Genomic DNA, 18,276 nt, shown 5'->3' with positions numbered 1-18,276 from the left:
AGGGATGGCAGTCATATCAAAGCGCAATGTAGGCTTGATGGTAACGCGGAACGAGTTCGCAGCAGGCGGAAGAGAGCCTTGACTCACGGGAGGAATCTGTGGAGGAGGCTCAGACGCTGGTGACGGCCCTTGGTGAGAATACTGAACTGGCGCGACGGGCACAGTTTCTTGAGGGAGTGCCACGGGCACGGAGGCGGTAGAGCAGTCCATGTCACAGGCCAAAGTCGTAGCATCGGAAGACGGCGCAGGCTGGAGGCCCAGAGGCGCTGACGATTGCGTGGACGTGGAGGCTGCGTCAGGTGGCAACACAGCGGGCATCCGCGTAGCCGTCGTCGACAACGCAGAATCCATGCAGACGTGTAGCGCGGCCTCGCTCGGCAGCGCCGAGCTAAGCCTAGCTTGCCCCTGAGGGTTCCGGTTGGGTTTTCTCACTTGAGAATGCGCCCGCCGTGCCGGGAATTTCTCCGCAGGGGCGTCGTCAGCATTCGGCCTCACGGAGGGCACTGTCTGACCCACGCCACACGCGAGAAGACAGCGAAAAGCGAAAACACAGACCTAGAAGCAGACACGTAGCCACCCACTAGGTCTTCGTCTTCTTCGACCTGATTGTATCGCTTCGTGGTTTCGTCGTTCTCCTTTCCAGTGTTTTAAATGCATCAAAATGAACGTGTATAGCAATGCGCATGTCCTTTGACCGTTGATGGTCTCAGCCTACTTGCTATGGTCCTTTCTACTGCAGGCGCATGTTTTGTATCTCGTGTATTTTATACTTGATATGCTATTGTTTGTATAATTTTCCCATTATTTTGCCCACTCCTGTAAGAGCCTAACTAGGCTTACAGTATGCTTAAATAAATAAATAAATAAAAACTTCCACATCTGCAGCCAACTCGTGGAAAAGGTGGCGGCAATTCTCTCGCATCATCGACAACACCACCGAGTTCCTCTGCCAGCACGTGCTCCGCAGTCTACAGACGCTAATGCCAAATGAACAGGCGGTCACTTCCAACCAAGTGCACCTGATAGGAGGCGTCAGTGACTGCCCAGAGGAAATACAGCGTCTGCTTCAGCGCGGCCCCAAGTTCGCCATTGAACCTAGACAGTCTGCCCCGGAGTCACTGACCATGGTCAGGCAAGTCGCTGGGTGTGGTCCTATGGCTGAACAAAGTCGATGTGTACCGAAGGCGTTAACGTCCTCTTCCGCTATAACCCACCCGAAAAAAGGCTTCCCCTTGACAAGACTGTGGCGTACCTCAGGAACAATAATCTCTCCCTTCTTTCCGTGGATAAAGATTACGGCTTTGTAGTCTTACCTAAAGATGTGTACTTTGGGAAGGCTTCTAGTGTGACAGAATCTTGCTTTGTAATATGTCAAGGTGTATCTCTACCGAAGGTAAAAATTGCCGCAAAAAATTTATGCCAACGTTTAAACCTTGATAAGCTCTCCCGCCTTATAAATGATAGCAGCAAGTTGTCCCTCACTATGTTCTTCAGCGCAGAAACGCATAAACCCGCATGCCCGCTTCGCGTAATTGTGTCAGAGGCAGACACGTGGCAAAAATGTGTTGCAAGGTTTTTGCAAAGAAAACTTGAATTGGTCTGACTTAATGACCCTTTTCTGGTGAAAAATTCGAACGACACTATTCAATATCTTCAGCAAAACCACACCAAGGCATTCCTTGGATTTTCTATAGATGTAAAAGACCTGTATTATTCGATTCCTCACGATGACCTCATCCGGTGTGTAAGTGATTGTATCGACCATCATGGTGATGTTGCTTTCCAAAATGCATGCGGTTGTTCTGTCGGTGGTTTTTTAGAACTGCTTTCTACTTACCTCAAATACAGCTACACCGAATGGAATGGGCCGCTGTTTATTCAAAAACAAGGCATTTGCATTGGGTCTTCTATCGCCCCCATTCTGAGTGACCTGTACCTGGCTATGCATGACAGAGTGTTGAATGAGAAACTCAGAAATTTTCCAGTTCTAAAAATATTTAGATATGTGGACGATTACCTCATTTTCCTAGACTGTCAAAACGATGCCTTTCTGCCTGAAGTTCGCAAGGTGTTAGACATTTTCAGTGTAACTGTGTCGCCCTTGGTTTTGACGCACGAAGTACCGGAAAATGGCTCCATCCGCTTTCTCGAGTTACTTCTTTTTTACGCCACAACATGTCTGCTGGAATTTCCAACCAAGGGGCAATAAGCCTTTTCTGCCATACGATTCTGCCCATTCATAACTCGTCAAGCGAAACATAGTCAAGTCTGCATTCAACAACGCGCTCACCAAATCCTGTGAGCACTGTCAAGAAAAGAGTTTTCAGAACCAGGTGCAGAGATTTCGTCAATCCGGATACCCGCCGTTGCTTATAGTCTCCGTAGCTCAAAAAATGTTTAACAAAATGCGGTGTACAAACGCCCCCCCGTCGCATGCAAGGGAACGCAATAATAAACTCCCCATTATTCCTTATTTACACCAGGTATCTCACAACTTAAAATGGATTGGACAAAAAGTGGGAGTGAGCGTTGTTTTTTCAGCCCCTCACCGCCTCTCTAGACTCTGCAGGAGAGTGAACGGTACCGGCGAAAAAATTCGCGAATGCACAGTTCGGCATCGTGATCCTTTCGTAGGTTGCTGCACAGGAGTTGTTTACTCCATACCTTTACCTTGCAGCAGGGAATACATCGGCCAGACAGGTCGATACATTAATAAAAGACTGCTCGAACACAGCTCTAACTCCAGCAACTTAGCCGTCAACGCTCGTGACTGCAGTCCTTGTCGCAGGTGCCCTCCGATGTATAAGGCAACAAAAATTCTGGCAAAGAGTAGCAACCAACTCACTCGGGAGATCATTGAGGCCGGTTTCATTAACAAGCAACAAGACGTCTGCGTCAGTAAACCCTCAATAGCTCTGTTGGAAAAAGAGTTTGAGCTTCTCTCTTATTCACTTTAATTTCTTGGTGCCGTGGTTACCTACGCGGCTCCTTTTCACAACCCATTGTTTTCGCCACTACTCTTTAAATATCTTTAGGGACGCCACTTCCATTCTTTTCTTCTAGTTTTCATCCCTCTCTTAGCTTTGCTCTTTTAGGTCGATTTTATGGTTAGCCCTCATCCAGTTTTAGGCCGTGTTCTTTGTTGGCTAGCACTACATCTTTTTAGGCCGTGTTCTTCGTTGGCTTTCATCGCTCGCTTTTAGGCTGTTAAGTGTTTCCCATTCCAACCACCCTTTCAGCTGATTCTCATTATGCATGTATTCACGCCGTTTACCGCCATTTTAATGTCTATTTTGCGTTTTTTGCCTTTTGCTTTTTATTGTTCTTTTTATCCCTGTCATCGTCGGCCGCACACGGCTGCCGGTGTGTGTAGATGGTTCTTTTTTTTTTGCCAAGAGTTCTTTTCGCGCCCCTTCCACCGCCCCTTCTCGCCTTCGCTGCCACGTCTTGATTTCGGTTTGAATGGGGGTGTGCCTGATGTTTGGCCAACCGGAGAGGGTCGGGCACCCATATGTCTTTGGTTCTGCATAATAATAATTAATAATTGGTTTTGGGGGGAAAGGAAATGGCGCAGTATCTGTCTCATATATCGTTGGACACCTGAACCGTGCGGGTAGGAAAGGGATAAAAGAAGGAGTGAAAGAAGAAAGGAAGAAGAGGTGCCGTAGTGGAGGGCTCCGGAATAATTTCGACCACCTGGGGATCTTTAACGTGCACTGACATCGCACAGCACACGGGCGCCTTAGCGTTTTGCCTCCATAAAAACGCAGTCGCCGTGGTCGGGTTCGAACACGGGAGCTCCGGATCAGTAGTCGAGCGCCCTAACCACTGAGCCACCGCGGCGGGGGTTCTGCATGGTGTGGATTCAAAAAAATGCGCCTGCGCACTGCCCCTGCTTTTTTGCTTGTGTTGTTTGGCTTTGAATTGCGCATGCGCCCTGTAATTACTGCTGTCTTAGGTCACTGTACAAAAACGTGCGGATCGCCTTCCTTTGATATTAAAGTTGATAGTTCAGCGCACTGTGTGTCTCGTCTTCCCTTCGTCTGTCGTCTGCCAGCGCTACAATGTTCAGATTTTTAAAAACCATGCCTTTCTTTTTCAATTCGCGGGCCGATTGGTGTGCTCGTAGTGACCGATTTTCCAACTAAGATAATGAAAATAGACGTTCAGTGACGTCTGCAGGCCACCACATGCTGTCATTCGCTGGAGCCACGGCAGCCACGACGTCCAGGGCACACTTCCGGTAGCCGTGAAAGTCGTCTGCTGGTGCCGCCGCACGAGCCCCATGGGCAAGCTCGAGCCAGGTCATTTCCTTTGTGCATATGGTTTCAATTTACCTATACCGCCTGTTTCTGCCGGGAGTTCCAGAGCCACTCGCAGTGTCTTTTTCGTCCGCCCGAGAAGAATACGCCTTGCTCCGGGTCCATTACTGTTAACTACAACAGACGACAAGCAAAAGAATTGGACGCGTGCCGCAATCCAGGAAGGCGAAGAGAGACCGGAGAGGCGCTGCTGCTGGGACGCTGTGTGCGACAGCCGGAACAGGACATCAGCGAATGATGTGTTCATAGGCGGAGCCCACTGCCAGACCTGTTTTCTTTAATTTTTTTCTGGTGCTCCGCATGTGCGCTTTGAGGGGAGAGAGCAGGAACGTAATTTTTAATCGTATGCATCTTCGTTGCTATTGACACTAGCTCAAAAATTCTTGCGCTGGGGTGGCGACGAGTGATGGAGTACCTTTCTCTCGTCTGCTTTACGTAACCTCAATTATTTTGCTCCATAGTCTCTTTAAGCATTTTTGCGGTAGAAGGACCCGGATTCGATTCTACGTCGCCACAGAGAGGCGTAAGGTTAAGCTGTAACAATACATGGTGCTATAGACAGAAAATGAGCAGTCTGATTCACTTAGCACTCCTTAACTATTAGCGAAATCTTACTGTAGATCGCAGGATGTAAAAAACAATAATGCAGTCAACAATGTAATCACATTTTTTTCTTGTATATTTCTTGATTTCTACATTCGGACAGGAGGTCATGAATGTTTCTTTTCATCCAAAAAAGCATTCATTTCGTATCTAATGGTTTTAAACCTGTAATTTGTTCTTGCTTTTGGTGCTCTAACTGCTGTCACGGTTACCCTTTTCCTTTAAGATGTTATTGTATCAAAGGCTGCTATACCCTACACTTGAACAAGCCACGTCTGTTGGGGATTCAATTAATAAAAATCTGATGCATTCACTCGAGATTACATTAAAAAAACTTTCCGCACTTTAAATCGCTGAACCACATCAGAAATCTAATCATAACTGCAATTACATTGGTTTTAACTTGCCATCTTGCTTCACATCTCAGAATAGCCGCCGTAATTATGGCGCTCGGCTCCTAACCTGAAAGACACGGGTTCGATGCCGGCTGCTGCGGTCGCATTTCTATGGAGGCGAAATGCTGAGGCCAGCGTACTGTGCGGTGTCAGTGCACGTTAAAGAGCCCCAGCTGGTCAAATTTTCCGGAGCCCTTCACTGCGACGTCCCTCGTAACCTGAGTCGCTTTGGGACATTAAACCTCCATAAACCAGACTAAGCCAACCGCATCTCAAAATTTTTCGCCTTTGCCTGTTTCATAATACTGTTCATCAGAGCAGTTACTGCAGCGAACTTGCTTCCCCATATCTGTATATTGCCACGGACCTGGCTCGAGCTACCTGCGCGCTAAGCCGTGACGAGGACGAAGTGGTCGCGTTCGCGTGAGCCGCGCTCGAGCTGGCTCTGTTCTGGGCGATTAAAAACCTCGGCCGTTCTGCGGTCCCCCTCTACGTCTACGACTGTTCTCCGTCTGGCCTGTGACATCTGGTGGAGGTCGCTTGGGTATTCTCGGCTGATGCTCCATCCTTCCTCGGAGAGCCGAAGCACAAGCCCGGTGCCTCTTGTGCGAACCCCCGTCCATCGTGTCAGCCGCAGGCTCCGCGGCTTGTCTCCAGAATTCGGACTCCAGCCTCAAGAGAGCGCACCCATGGCTACGACCACGGCAGCAAGGTCAGACAGCGCCCCGTTCATACCTGCTTCTTTTGTGAGCTTGCAAAATCCCCGGATCCCGAAGCCCTTTCACGGCGGATACTCGGAGGACGCCCAAGACTGGCTTGATCAGTTCGAGCGCGTTGCGCGTTTCAACGGCTGGGACGACAGTGCTAAGATCCGGAACGTTTACTTCAGCTTAGAAGACGCCGCTCGGATCTGGTACGAAAACCGCGAGACGAGTCTAACGACGTGGCAGGACTTTCGTCGCCAGCTGTTGGAGACTTACACCAGCAGCGATCGCCGTGAACAGGCCGAGCGTGAATTGACCGCTCGCAATCAGCTACCAAACGAGAACGTAGCGATGTACGTGGAGGAAGTGACGCGCCTCTGCAACCGAGCGGACCCGACCATGACGGAAGAGAAAAAGCTCAGACATCTGATGAGAGGCGTGAAAGAGCAATTGTTCTGCGGTCTTGTGCGAAGCCCGCCCAGAACAGTCGCCGAGTTCCTCTCCGAGGCTGTGCTCATGGAGAGGGCGCTCCAGCAACGGTACAATTTCTACGACCGGCAGCTAAACCTTATCTCGGCTCTACACCCCCTGGATGCTGCTTCGGGGGCCAATACAAGCTCCCTTCGGGACATCGTGCGTTCTGTGGTCCGTGAGGAGCTGCAGAAACTTCAGAGGATTTTTCCTGTGGACTCTCTGACTAGCGCCATTCGGGAGGAAGTTCAGCAGGCGCTCAGATCGCCCGTCGCTCCAGTAGAGCCGCCACCACAGCCAGCTGCTTGGCCGCCAGCGACGTATGCGGACGTGCTGCGCCGTCCTGCGCCGGTTCCCTGCGCGCCACCGTATGCCCCTTCGGTAGTCGCAGTACACGCCGAGCAGCCGGTTCCCTACTGGCAAGCTCGAGGACAGGCGCCGAGGAAAACCGATATTTGGCGTGCGCCAGACCGACGTCCCCTGTGTTACCATTGTGGCGAGGCCGGTCACATCTTCCGGCGGTGTCCATAGCGGCCTCTGGGATTGCGAGGCTTGTCTGCAGGTAGTCCCCGTCCGCGGCATGCCGAACAGCCTCAGGAGTTTGACGAATACGTCACCCGCCGGCGTGGTTCACCACCTCCTCCGCGCCGAACGTCCCGATCGCCCTCACCTCGCCATCCGTCGCCTCATCAGTCCGGTTATGGACCTGGTGCACAGCGTGGGTCCTCGAGCCCGCACCGGGAAAACTAGAACAGGCGACCTTTGGAGGCGAGGCCACCGAACGCCGTATTGCCGAAAAGCTTCCACCGACGCGCCGACTGACCCTTCCCGAATCGACGACCACGATACCGATGACGACGACGACGACGACGAAGATGGCGCCGACGACTGGGTCTGGTAAGACCAAGGTCTCCCTTGACATACCCGTGCTGATTGACTCTAAGGAGGTTAGCGCACTAGTGGATACGGGTGCGGACTACTGGATAATGAGCGGTAGGATGGCTAAGGTGCTGAAGAAAGTTAGGATGCCGTGGGCAGGTTCAAAGATACGTACGGCTGGTGGCCACGTGGTTACGCCGCTCGGAATGTGTACGGCAAGAATTACGGTGCGCGGATGCACGTTCGTGGCAACGTTCCTCATTTTGCCTGAATGCTCACGAGACGTCATTCTCGGTCTCGACTTTCTTCGAGAAAATGGTGCAACTATAGACCTTCGAAATCGATTGGTTACATTTTCAACTGAACTCGCTGCCACCAAACCCGCCCCCGAGAATTGCAGAGCCGCACTGCGTATATCCGACGATGCCGTAACGGTGCCTCCACGGGCGAGTATTCTGGCTAGGGTCACTTGCGACGCGCCACATTGCGGACAACGTGTTGTTGAGCCAAATGTCTCTCTTTTGCTCACAATGGGTGTTTGCGTAGCAAGAGGGCTCGCCTTTCTATGTGACGGTCGCACTGAAGTCCTCGTGACCAATTTCAGTAATGAACACCGCCATTTATTTGGTGGCACAGCCATCGCCCACGTCGACCCCGTCCAAGAGGTGGCTGAGTGTTTCGCATGCCTAGAAGACACGCCTGGTGAAGTTGACGAAGAGGCAGTACGCGCCGTTCACATAAACGAGGGCCTCCCGCCCGCAGAAAGGCAGCAATTGCAAGAATTGTTGCTGCAGTTTAAGGACTGCTTTACCTCGTCGTCTAAGGTACGTCAGACGCCCATCACTAAGCATCGGATAGTCACGCACGATGGCGCGCGCCCAATACATCAACAGCCTTATCACGTATCTCCCCGAGAGCGGGAAGCCATCCAAACGCAAGTGAAGGAGATGCTCAATGACGGCATAATCCAGCCATCGAATAGTCCCTGGTCGTCTCCTGTCGTTCTCGTAAAAAAGAAGGATGGCACGCTGCGCTTCTGTGTGGATTACAGAAAACTTAGCAGCGTAACAAAAAAAGATGTCTATCCGCTGCCTCGTATAGATGATTCCCTCGACAGACTGCGCCAAGCAAAATACTTTTCTTCGGTAGATCTGCGCAGCGGATATTGGCAAATAGAAGTTGATGAGAGGGACCGGGAGAAAACCGCCTTTGTCACCCCGGACGGCCTCTATGAATTTCGTGTGCTCCCCTTCGGACTCTGCTGTGCTCCAGCAACGTTCCAGCGAATGATGGATACCGTGCTCACCGGCCTTAAATGGCAAACATGTCTAGTATACCTGGATGATGTTATCATTTTTTCAACAACGTTTTCGGAACATTTGCAGCGGCTCAGAGTGGTGTTAGAAGCCGTCCGATCAGCTCATCTTACTCTAAAGCCGCAAAAATGCCATTTTGGATTTACTGAATTGAAGTTTCTCGGGCATGTCGTCAGCTCCGAGGGCATCCGGCCAGACCCTGACAGAATCTCTGCCGTCGCGGACTTCCCGGTTCCCACTGATAAAAAAGCCGTCCGACGATTTCTAGGCCTTTGTTCGTACTACCGACGTTTCATAAAAAACTTTGCTAAGCTGGCCAGTCCTCTGACGCGCTTGACACGAGATGAGGAGCCATTTTTGTGGGGTGCCGAGCAGCAAACTGCTTTTGACGATCTACGACGTCGGCTACAATCACCACCAGTACTAGCCCATTTTGACGATGATGCCGCCACTGAAATTCACACGGACGCCAGCAACGTCGGTCTTGGAGCGGTTCTCGCCCAGCGTCCGAACGGTGTCGAAAAAGTAATCGCTTATGCTAGCCGTGCACTTTCCCGTGCAGAGTGTAACTACTCTACAACTGAGAAGGAATGTTTGGCCGTAGTATGGGCCATCACAAAGTTCCGCCCCTATCTGTATGGCAGGCAGTTCAAGGTTATTACTGACCACCACTCATTGTGCTGGTTGACAAACTTGAAGGACCCATGTGGCCGCCTAGCACGTTGGGCATTACGCTTACAGGAATTTGACTTCACGATCATCTACAAGTCTGGTCGCAAGCACACCGACGCTGACAGCTTGTCGCGTTCACCCGTGCAACCTTACGAAGGTAACGCAGAAGACGAAGCATTCCTTGGTGCAGTCACGTCGTCCGACATCATCGCACAACAACGTGCGGACGACGAGTTGAAGCTGCTCATGCAGCATCTAGAAGGTCACCATCCCTCGATACCCTCCCACCTGGCTCGTAGGCTGCCATCCCTATGTCTTCGAGGCGGAGTGTTGTATAAGAAAAACTCCGCCTCCAGTGGCAAGAGTTACCTTCTGGTTATACCAGCCGCCCTCCGCCACGAGATCCTCCTCGCCTGCCACGACGAGCCGACCTCTGGGCACCTTGGATTCACGCGCACACTTGCCAGAGTGCGGCAGAACTACTATTGGCCCAACCTTGCCTCATGTGTGAAGCGATATATTCGGACCTGCCGTGAGTGCCAGCGTAGGAAGACGCCACCTCTGAAACCGCCTGGCATGTTGCAACCTATCATGCCTCCTAACATACCCTTTGAACAAGTCGGCATGGACCTCCTCGGACCATTTCCCTTGTCGTCGGGAGGAAACAGATGTATAGCTGTTGCAACCGATTACCTGACGCGTTACGCCGAAGCGCAGGCTCTCCCTCAAGGCACAGCGTTCGAAGTTGCGCACTTCTTTATGCGTGCAATAGTGCTTCGACACGGCGCTCCGTCCGTCGGCATCACAGACCGAGGGAAGGCATTTTTAGCTCAGCTTGTCCACGACATCTTTGAGCTGAGTCACACCAGCCATCGAACAACGACAGCATACCATCCCCAAACAAATGGGCTCACAGAACGCCTGAATAAAACACTGGCCGACATGATTTCCATGTACGTGGATGTGGAGCACAGAACCTGGGACCAAATACTCCCCTACATCACATTCGCGTACAACACTGCGACTCAAGAAACAACCCGCTTTACACCATTCCGTCTAGTCTACGGCAGAGAAGTGCGGATGATGCTGGACGCCATGCTCCCGTGCGTGGATGATGACTTGACACCAGATGCGGGCTCCTTTGTCGAACAAGCCGAGCAAGCTCGCCAGCTTGCTCGTTTGCACATCACAGCTCAACAAGACACGGACTCCAGACGTTACAACCGGCGCCACAGGGAGGTTACCTACAACATCGGTGACCGTGTGTGGGTGTGGACCCCTGTTCGCCAAAAGGGATTGTCCGAAAAACTGCTGCACCGATATTTCGGACCTTATGAGGTGCTCCGCCGTGTTGGAAACGTGGATTATGAGGTTGTTCCACGTGGAACTGTGGCTACCGGTCGTCGGCAACCACGGACTGACATTGTGCGTGTAATGCGACTTAAGCCATACTTCTCGCGTGAGAGCGATGACGCTCCACTTTAAACTGTTCGGGTTCTGCGTTTTAATTTGTTTCTTTTTGTTCGTTTCTTTTTTTAAACATTGTCTTCCTGCTTTTCCTCTTCGTTTTCTGCTTTGTACATACCCTCGCATCGGGACGATGCTCTTCTTTTTCGGGGGACTAATGCCACGGACCTGGCTCGAGCTACCTGCGCGCTAAGCCGTGACGAGGACGAAGTGGTCGCGTTCGCGTGAGGCGCGCTCGAGCTGGCTCTGTTCTGGGCGATTAAAAACCTCGGCCGTTCTGCGGTCCCCCTCTACGTCTACGACTGTTCTCCGTCTGGCCTGTGACAATATATTTCCACTACTACATCCTAAGCTCGAAGGTCGGCACACCATCGCTTAAAACTGATGTTTGTTTCTCGATCCTGTCTTCCACGTGCGTGTTACGAGTAAAATCACGTTCCTGGGCCCATTGCAATCACGTAAACCACCAGCAGTTCAAGACAACCACAACAAAACATTGTACTGCACAAATCCGAGAATTCGCCCGTTCATTGAACCACCACGTATTGCTTTCATTTTGCTCGTTTTCTTTTGGTGGTCTTTTTATTCGCATTTTCTTATTCTTTTCGAGATGAAATTTTCCGCTATTTTTTTTCAATGCTTTGTTTCGTATCCAAAAAATTTTATTAAATAGTGTAGTTTCCAGCTGTTTTCATTTGATTTGTCTGTTCACGACTTTTTCTCCTGTGTCATGATTCGGCTCTGAGGGTATGTCAATATAAAAATAAATAAGCACGGATTAGTTGAAAAAACTGAAAACAAAGCACTCAGCCTTCTTTCGCTTCATTATAACTCGAAGAACGCGATCCAGAAGGCGACTTTTTCAGTGGGAGTTTGAAGTACCTGATATTTCAGGGTTTGCTTCCAGTTTTCTTCGAAGAATAACTAAAAAGCACATATTCAAACTAATCTGCACTCGCCGCATAACTACCGTCTGTCAACATTTTTTTCTTTCACTACGCGTTTTGTAGTGCCGCTTTTGCGGCGCGTTTATTTCTGCCACGCCGCCATTATAAAGACTAAGTTTGGCTCCCGCAGGCTCTCAGAACGGAAGATGAAGCGCGAATTGGAAGATAAGAGTTCTCTCGCCTCCATTTATGTTCGGCATTCAAAACCACTTCAACATGAGCCTGTTCATATGCGGCATTAAGTGGAGTGGGCTGAGACCTTGATATTCAGTGATAATAGAACCTCAAGTGCTTATTCCCTCTTATCAGCAAGAGCACAAACCTCGCGGCTGGAAGACGCCACAGACGTCGCGCTTTACGCAGTTTGCTTGCGCGTATGGGTTCCCGGAATTCTTCCCATTGCATTCAGCCCGTCTGAACGCAGCGCCCAAAGATAAAGGCGCCCTGCCTTGCGGCCGCAGGCAATGCTCACTGACGCGCGATTAGTTGATTCTTGGAATCACTGTACACAGAACCAATTCGGAGATAGGAAGCGAGTGGGTGGCGCCACTCTGCCTGCCTTTTGAGTTCAAGTCCGCGGCACAGCCACCGAAGACCGTATGCTCTACTGAGATGATGATGCGCTTCTCGAAATGAGGGGGTTCAAGAAAGATGCTTAACTTTTTCGTTTCTGCTTACAGACCTGCTTGACGTTTGTTGCTGACAACGAAAAAAAAATCTCGCTGTTTCCCCCAAACATGTTGAGGCACAATGGCATGCCATCAATATTAAAACTAGGACCCATTAGGGCTCACCTCAACTGAATCTCGGCTTGGCAGTAACGCGCAAGAAAGAAACCTGCTCGAGAATATATGCTTTCTTTCTTTCTTGTGCAATCTGTTTTTCAATTGGAAGCAGAATTCCCACGAACAGTTACACAAACCTTAAGCGATGCCCAAAAGGTGTGGGTCGCGAATGGACTTGAGGAGGAGCTGAGAAGCGTCAATTCTTCGGAGATTACGCCGCTTACACCATCATGTGGCACGGCTGCCCGTCTCAGCTCACCAAAGAGAACCCGGTGCTCTGAATCCAGCTTGGGGCACTTCAAAAAACTGAGCCCCACCGCCGCGGAACCAGCAGAGCTTTCCATGCCTAAAGTCCGCTGTCGGAGCTTGAGCTGAGCTCGTGCTGATGCGCCGCAGCAAGGTGGACATTCAGCTAGTTCATAAAGCACAGGTGACGCAGCGGAGCCTAAAATGACTGCAAGTGCTATGCGGCAGCATTTTTAGGAGACCCTGTGCATTTTCCGTCGCTTTGACCGAGGGCCCCGAGGGCCGCACGAGTGATTCAGCTCCATTTCCTTGGATGCCAGTGTGCAGCAGCAACACTTACTCAGAAATGACAACTCCACTAGCTTTGCTGCTGACATAAATTTCTCACCTGTATATGAAAAACATGGACATGTGGAAAAGTGACGTTTTCATTTTGTACAATAATATTGTGGATTTACTTACCTTTTTTATTAAAATCAGCATCATAATTATATTATTTTTAAACTTGACCAATTATTTCCTGCAGCACTTTAATATCTGAGGACACTTTGTCATGATTTTTAGCACTTTGTATTATTTTTTATTTCTTTGTTTTTTTGCACTTCAGTTTAAATGCTTGGATATATCATAAATGATGCTATTTATTCTTTCTGCACGATTCTCATGCAGTTTCAATTAAACGTATCATCTTCAGTATTTGTCGTATTTCCTCTGTTGTGTGTTCAATGCTTAGTTGTTTTCGTCTTTTTGTCCCTTGCAATGCACAGTGCTGTTCCACCTTTTTCTTAAGATGTCTTGTTTCACTTTGCAACACCTAATAGAGGGTCCCATTTCAGTCTTCGACTCTGGGAGCCTCGTTTGTACTACTAATGTTTTTTGTATTATGCATTGCATGTCATAACAATACACTGACACAGAAACCGTGGAAAAGTGACTCTGAGAGCTCAGCCGCAGATCTTAATGACCGTACGTAGAGGCCGCTGGCAGCAGTTGTGAGAAGGAAGCTACTGTCACAGAGCATGGAGTGCTGACTTACTGTCTGAAAGTATCACAGCAGTTACTTTCTTTCTTACCAATAACCAAACTGGCGTACAGCTCTATGGGAGGGCCACTTGTGTTTCCTCGAGTAACTGGACGGCAGATTATTTTCCATGGCAGCGATCGAAGCTATAGCTTGGGAAGACCGGCTGCGACCAGAAGCAGGCAAAAGACAGGTGCAGAAAGTTCGGCCACCACTGCAGGAATATGAGGCACTTGGCACTGGGCTTGTCTCAACAGCCGCCATCAGGTGGTGGGTGGGCGATTATGATTAGGGTTAGGACACATCATGTTGTATGAATATATTTCGGCGTTGAGAAAACACTCTACGGAGCGACCAAATCTTGTTTGCTGCTCCTCGTGTTTCTATTGAATGCGGAAAGATGGAGCCACGCGACGTAGACCTGTCGAGTCACCGCGCTGCGGCGGCCGAATTGCAGGTGTTGCGAGATCGTTCAGTTACGCGGCGTGTACATGTGCTGGTTTCAGTCCGGAAATGCACAGAGGAATGGAAACTGAAGACTACAGGCAGTCATTTTACGCTATTTCGTGTTCTACTGGCTTGAACTGCATGAATGGGTGGAACACCAGCGAGGACGCGGCCCTGTGGTCCTTCGGAGCTCGTTATCGAAACACATTCATCGCAAGGCTTTTTCGTTCATACGCACTGCTGGCGAGAGCATGGTTAACTATTACGCCTCTTAAAGATAAACGGTCAGCCTGATGGCGCACGCAGCCACGTTTGGTCCAAAGAGCCTATACGCTTACATTTGAACATTGCTCACCAGCCGACGCTGTGGTGATATGAGACCCGCCGTGTAGGAGAATGTGGTTAACTTCGGCGATCTGGGTTAGATGTGCACAAAAATTTCAAAGGGTGTTTGCGCATTTCGCCTGAATATTACAAATACTGCCTTCGAAACCGGGAATTGGGTCCGCGTTCTCATGCTCGGTATCAGAGAGCGAAAGGAAAGCATCAGAGCGACGCTTTAGTGGCGACGTTTCAGTGGCTAGTGCAGTGTGTTTTTAGCTAGGGACGCGAGAATGATTTGCGAAAACACCCCCGACGTTCCTCTCGCCGAGCTCATCTTTTATGCCGACACTGCCGATGCCGAGCGGCTGACGATCTCAAGGAAAGCTAGACAGGCATGCACGCGAAAATATAATATACTTGAGGCTGTAAACTGGACTTAGTGAATATCAGCTGCGGAGAATTTCAGTGCGCCTACTAAAGTGACTGTGTTGCCCTTAATAATTTTCTGCCACAAAATGCTGCACCGATCTTTCGAAAGTCGTGTGCAAATTGTGCACCTGCATATTTGTTATACCACCGTTTTTTGTGGCCTCAAAATGCACATCGGGTGCAAACTCTTGGGGGCCATGAGATCGCCGACGGAAATTATTTGCTGCGCTACCGTACCATCTCGAATCTAGTGTGCCTACGTAGGAGGTTCTTCGGAAAGTGAAGAGTAATACACATAGACTAGGATGGGTCCAGACCGCCTTTAGTAGTACCAATTGTTTCGTTTGCTGACGTCGTGACCGCCGTACTTTTTAACCAGGAATAGCGCAGTGATCAGAGCCCTAGGCTGCTGTACCATAGAACCCGGGTTCAGCCCCGGCAGCGGCAACCGCGTTTCGATGGAGTCGAAATGCAAAAGGTGCCCTGTGCTGTGCGATATCAACACACATTAAAATTCCAGGCAGTCTGAATTAATCCCGAGCCCTCAGCCGCGGCTTACCTCGTATAGCTAATGAGTTGTTTCGTGATGGTAAACTGCACAATTCTCATTTATTAATCCACTGCGGCCTGAATAGCAACTCTGAGTAACAAAATAATTTAGTACAACAAGCAGCCTTGCTGGGAGAAGGGATTTCGTGTATCCACAAGATTAGGCACAAAACATATTTCGTCTCGGCTCGATGGGCAATTTTCGGCTAGCCAGGAGGTCTGGGAGGTCTGACCGAGGCAGTAGTTCTGACGATCACTGCACCCGTCTCCTTCTATGATGACAGCGTAGACTTCTCAGGAACATGCATCCGCTCAATGCCGAACTGATGACTACATAACGAACATGGTATCTCGGTTGCAATACCCTATCTGCTCTCCGGGCCAAGGTCTGGGAAAAGCCGCCGTAGTGCCTCACTGGTAATGATACTCGGCTGCTCACCCGAAAGACTCGGATTCAACCCTCGCCGCTGCAGTCGCATTTCGATAGAGGCGAAATGCTAGATGCTCCTGCACTGTTCGATATAAGTGCACGTTAAAGAACCCCAGGTGGTCGAAATTATCCGCAGCCCTGCCCTAAGGCGTCCTTATCGCCTCAGTCACTTTGGAACATTGAACCCCTTGAAGCCACACCAGACAGGCGAATTGAGCATGCACCGAAGGAGCTTTTAAGAAGCGGTATTCGATGAACGCAAGGCTGCTAGCCTGAACTGCAATGGGGTACAAAGCACGCATTACCCATAAGCGCGGCCAATCGGCTTTCGGACCCGGGTGGGCTTAGCACGTATGCCGCAACAGCAACCAATGCATCATATCCGCCAGACGCATAGGCCGCTGCGAATGTCAACAGGCTCAGAACGCTCCATCACGTGAGCTTGTGCAACGACCACCACGGGAGGTACCAAACCGCAACACAAAAACCTAGTTTCAGCAGAACTTGTTCGTGCATGGTGCCTACCGCAGCATAGAAGCAGAGAACCGAACGTTCACGCATGGAGATACACCCTGCATCTCAGAACAAACCCAGCTTGAAATGTGACCGAAAGCTGGGCACACCGCTGAGCTGCGTCTGCCGTTCTGCAACCGGTTGGCCCACAAGCCGCAGCACCCCCGCACCTCTGCGGTCGGCACATGTACTAGCGTGCGAACATTATCTGGTTTGGTTTGTGTCGTGTCCGGAAGTTGTTGTCAATGCAGCAAAAGACACGCGATAATTTCACACTGTTTATTTACTACTAAAGAGGGTGCGACCAGCGTCGACCGAGGCGGAAGCCGAACTACCGCCCGAAGGACAGAGGGAACGGCGCGGCGTCCACACGAAGGGAGTGGCTTCCCAGAACAAGAGGGCGCGGGGGCCCGCCGTGGGGGGCATCTTGCGACGGCGCGCGAAGAGGGGCAAGTGGCCGTTAGAAACGAACACTGGTGAAACAGAACCACGGTGTAAGAGTACTCTTACACCGTGCACAGAACAGAACGAAAGAAGGGGACACAGCACAGGGGACACAACACTTCCTTCCCCCTTAGGAAGTTGCCTGGTAGCGTGCAGGGGGTCTGCGCGGACGCGTGGAGGCGCGCTGGCTTTGTGCGCTCGGGGGAGAAGCCCTTGTAGGCTGGCTGTTAGTCGCTGTGTCTTCTAGGTCTGCCCTGGGCGAAGTCTTTTCCTCCGGGGAGAGGTGCCAGGCTATGTGGTTAGACGGTGCTCGTGTTTTCTCGGATGTCGGACCGCTGTCAGCAGGCGTCGTAAATCCACGCAGCTGGTTGAGGTGTCGGCGTGCTACTGTTCCATGATGTTGACGAGCCAAGAGCGCAGGCCTATGAGTTTGACAATCGTAGCTTCCTCCCAGCGTGGCTTTTTGAGAAACTGCCGGGCGAGGACGCGCTGCCCCTCATGAAGCGATCCGCAGCGCGGAATTGGTTTTTCTTCCCGGAACGTCTCCGCTTTGGGCTCGGGGAGGATGGCTGTCAGCTGGGTTCGCATTTCTCAAACATCATTTTCGCTGGGGTCTGGCCCGTTGTGCTCTGAACTGTCGTGCGCTGCTTGAAGAGAAAGCGCGCAAGGCGGCGCTGCAGCGACCCTGTATTATCTCTTTCAAGGGCGCGTTTTAGCTCGGCCACGTAGCGCTCGGCTTGTCCGTTTGTTGCTGGGTGGTAGGGGGCTGATGTGACTGATGAGATCCCGTTGTCACGATTAAACTTGAAAATCTCCGCAGACACAAACGGTGTTCCGTTGTCCGACACTACCTTGCGAGGCAGGCCGAACGTTGCGAACAGTGATCGCAGGTTGTCAATGACTGCTGCCGAAGTCGTCTGTTTCATTTCTCTTATCTCAAGCCACTTGGTGTAGGCATCTACGACCACGAGGAAGATGCAGCCCTCAATTGGTCCTGCAAAATCAATGCGCAAGGTGTGCCAGGGTGTGTCTGGTTTTTCCCATTCTGGGAGAGGAGCTTTAGGCGGGGCGCTGCGGCTGCTCTGGCAAGGCTTGCAATCTCGGACCACTGTTTCGATGTCGTGGTCAATGCCAGGCCACCACATGTAGCTTCGGGCACACTTTTTCATCGCAACGATGCCCCTATGTCCAGCGTGGATGAGAGACATGGCTTGTGCGCGTAGTTCTTTCGGAATCACAACTCGAGACCCAAAAATGATGCAGCCGCGATGGGTGCTCAACTCTGTAGCTCGCCTGCGGTAAGCGTCGAAGT

Source organism: Amblyomma americanum, chromosome 1, assembly GCF_052857255.1.
Source record: "Amblyomma americanum isolate KBUSLIRL-KWMA chromosome 1, ASM5285725v1, whole genome shotgun sequence".
Lineage (NCBI taxonomy): Eukaryota > Metazoa > Arthropoda > Arachnida > Ixodida > Ixodidae > Amblyomma > Amblyomma americanum.
This window is presented reverse-complemented; position numbering follows the sequence as displayed.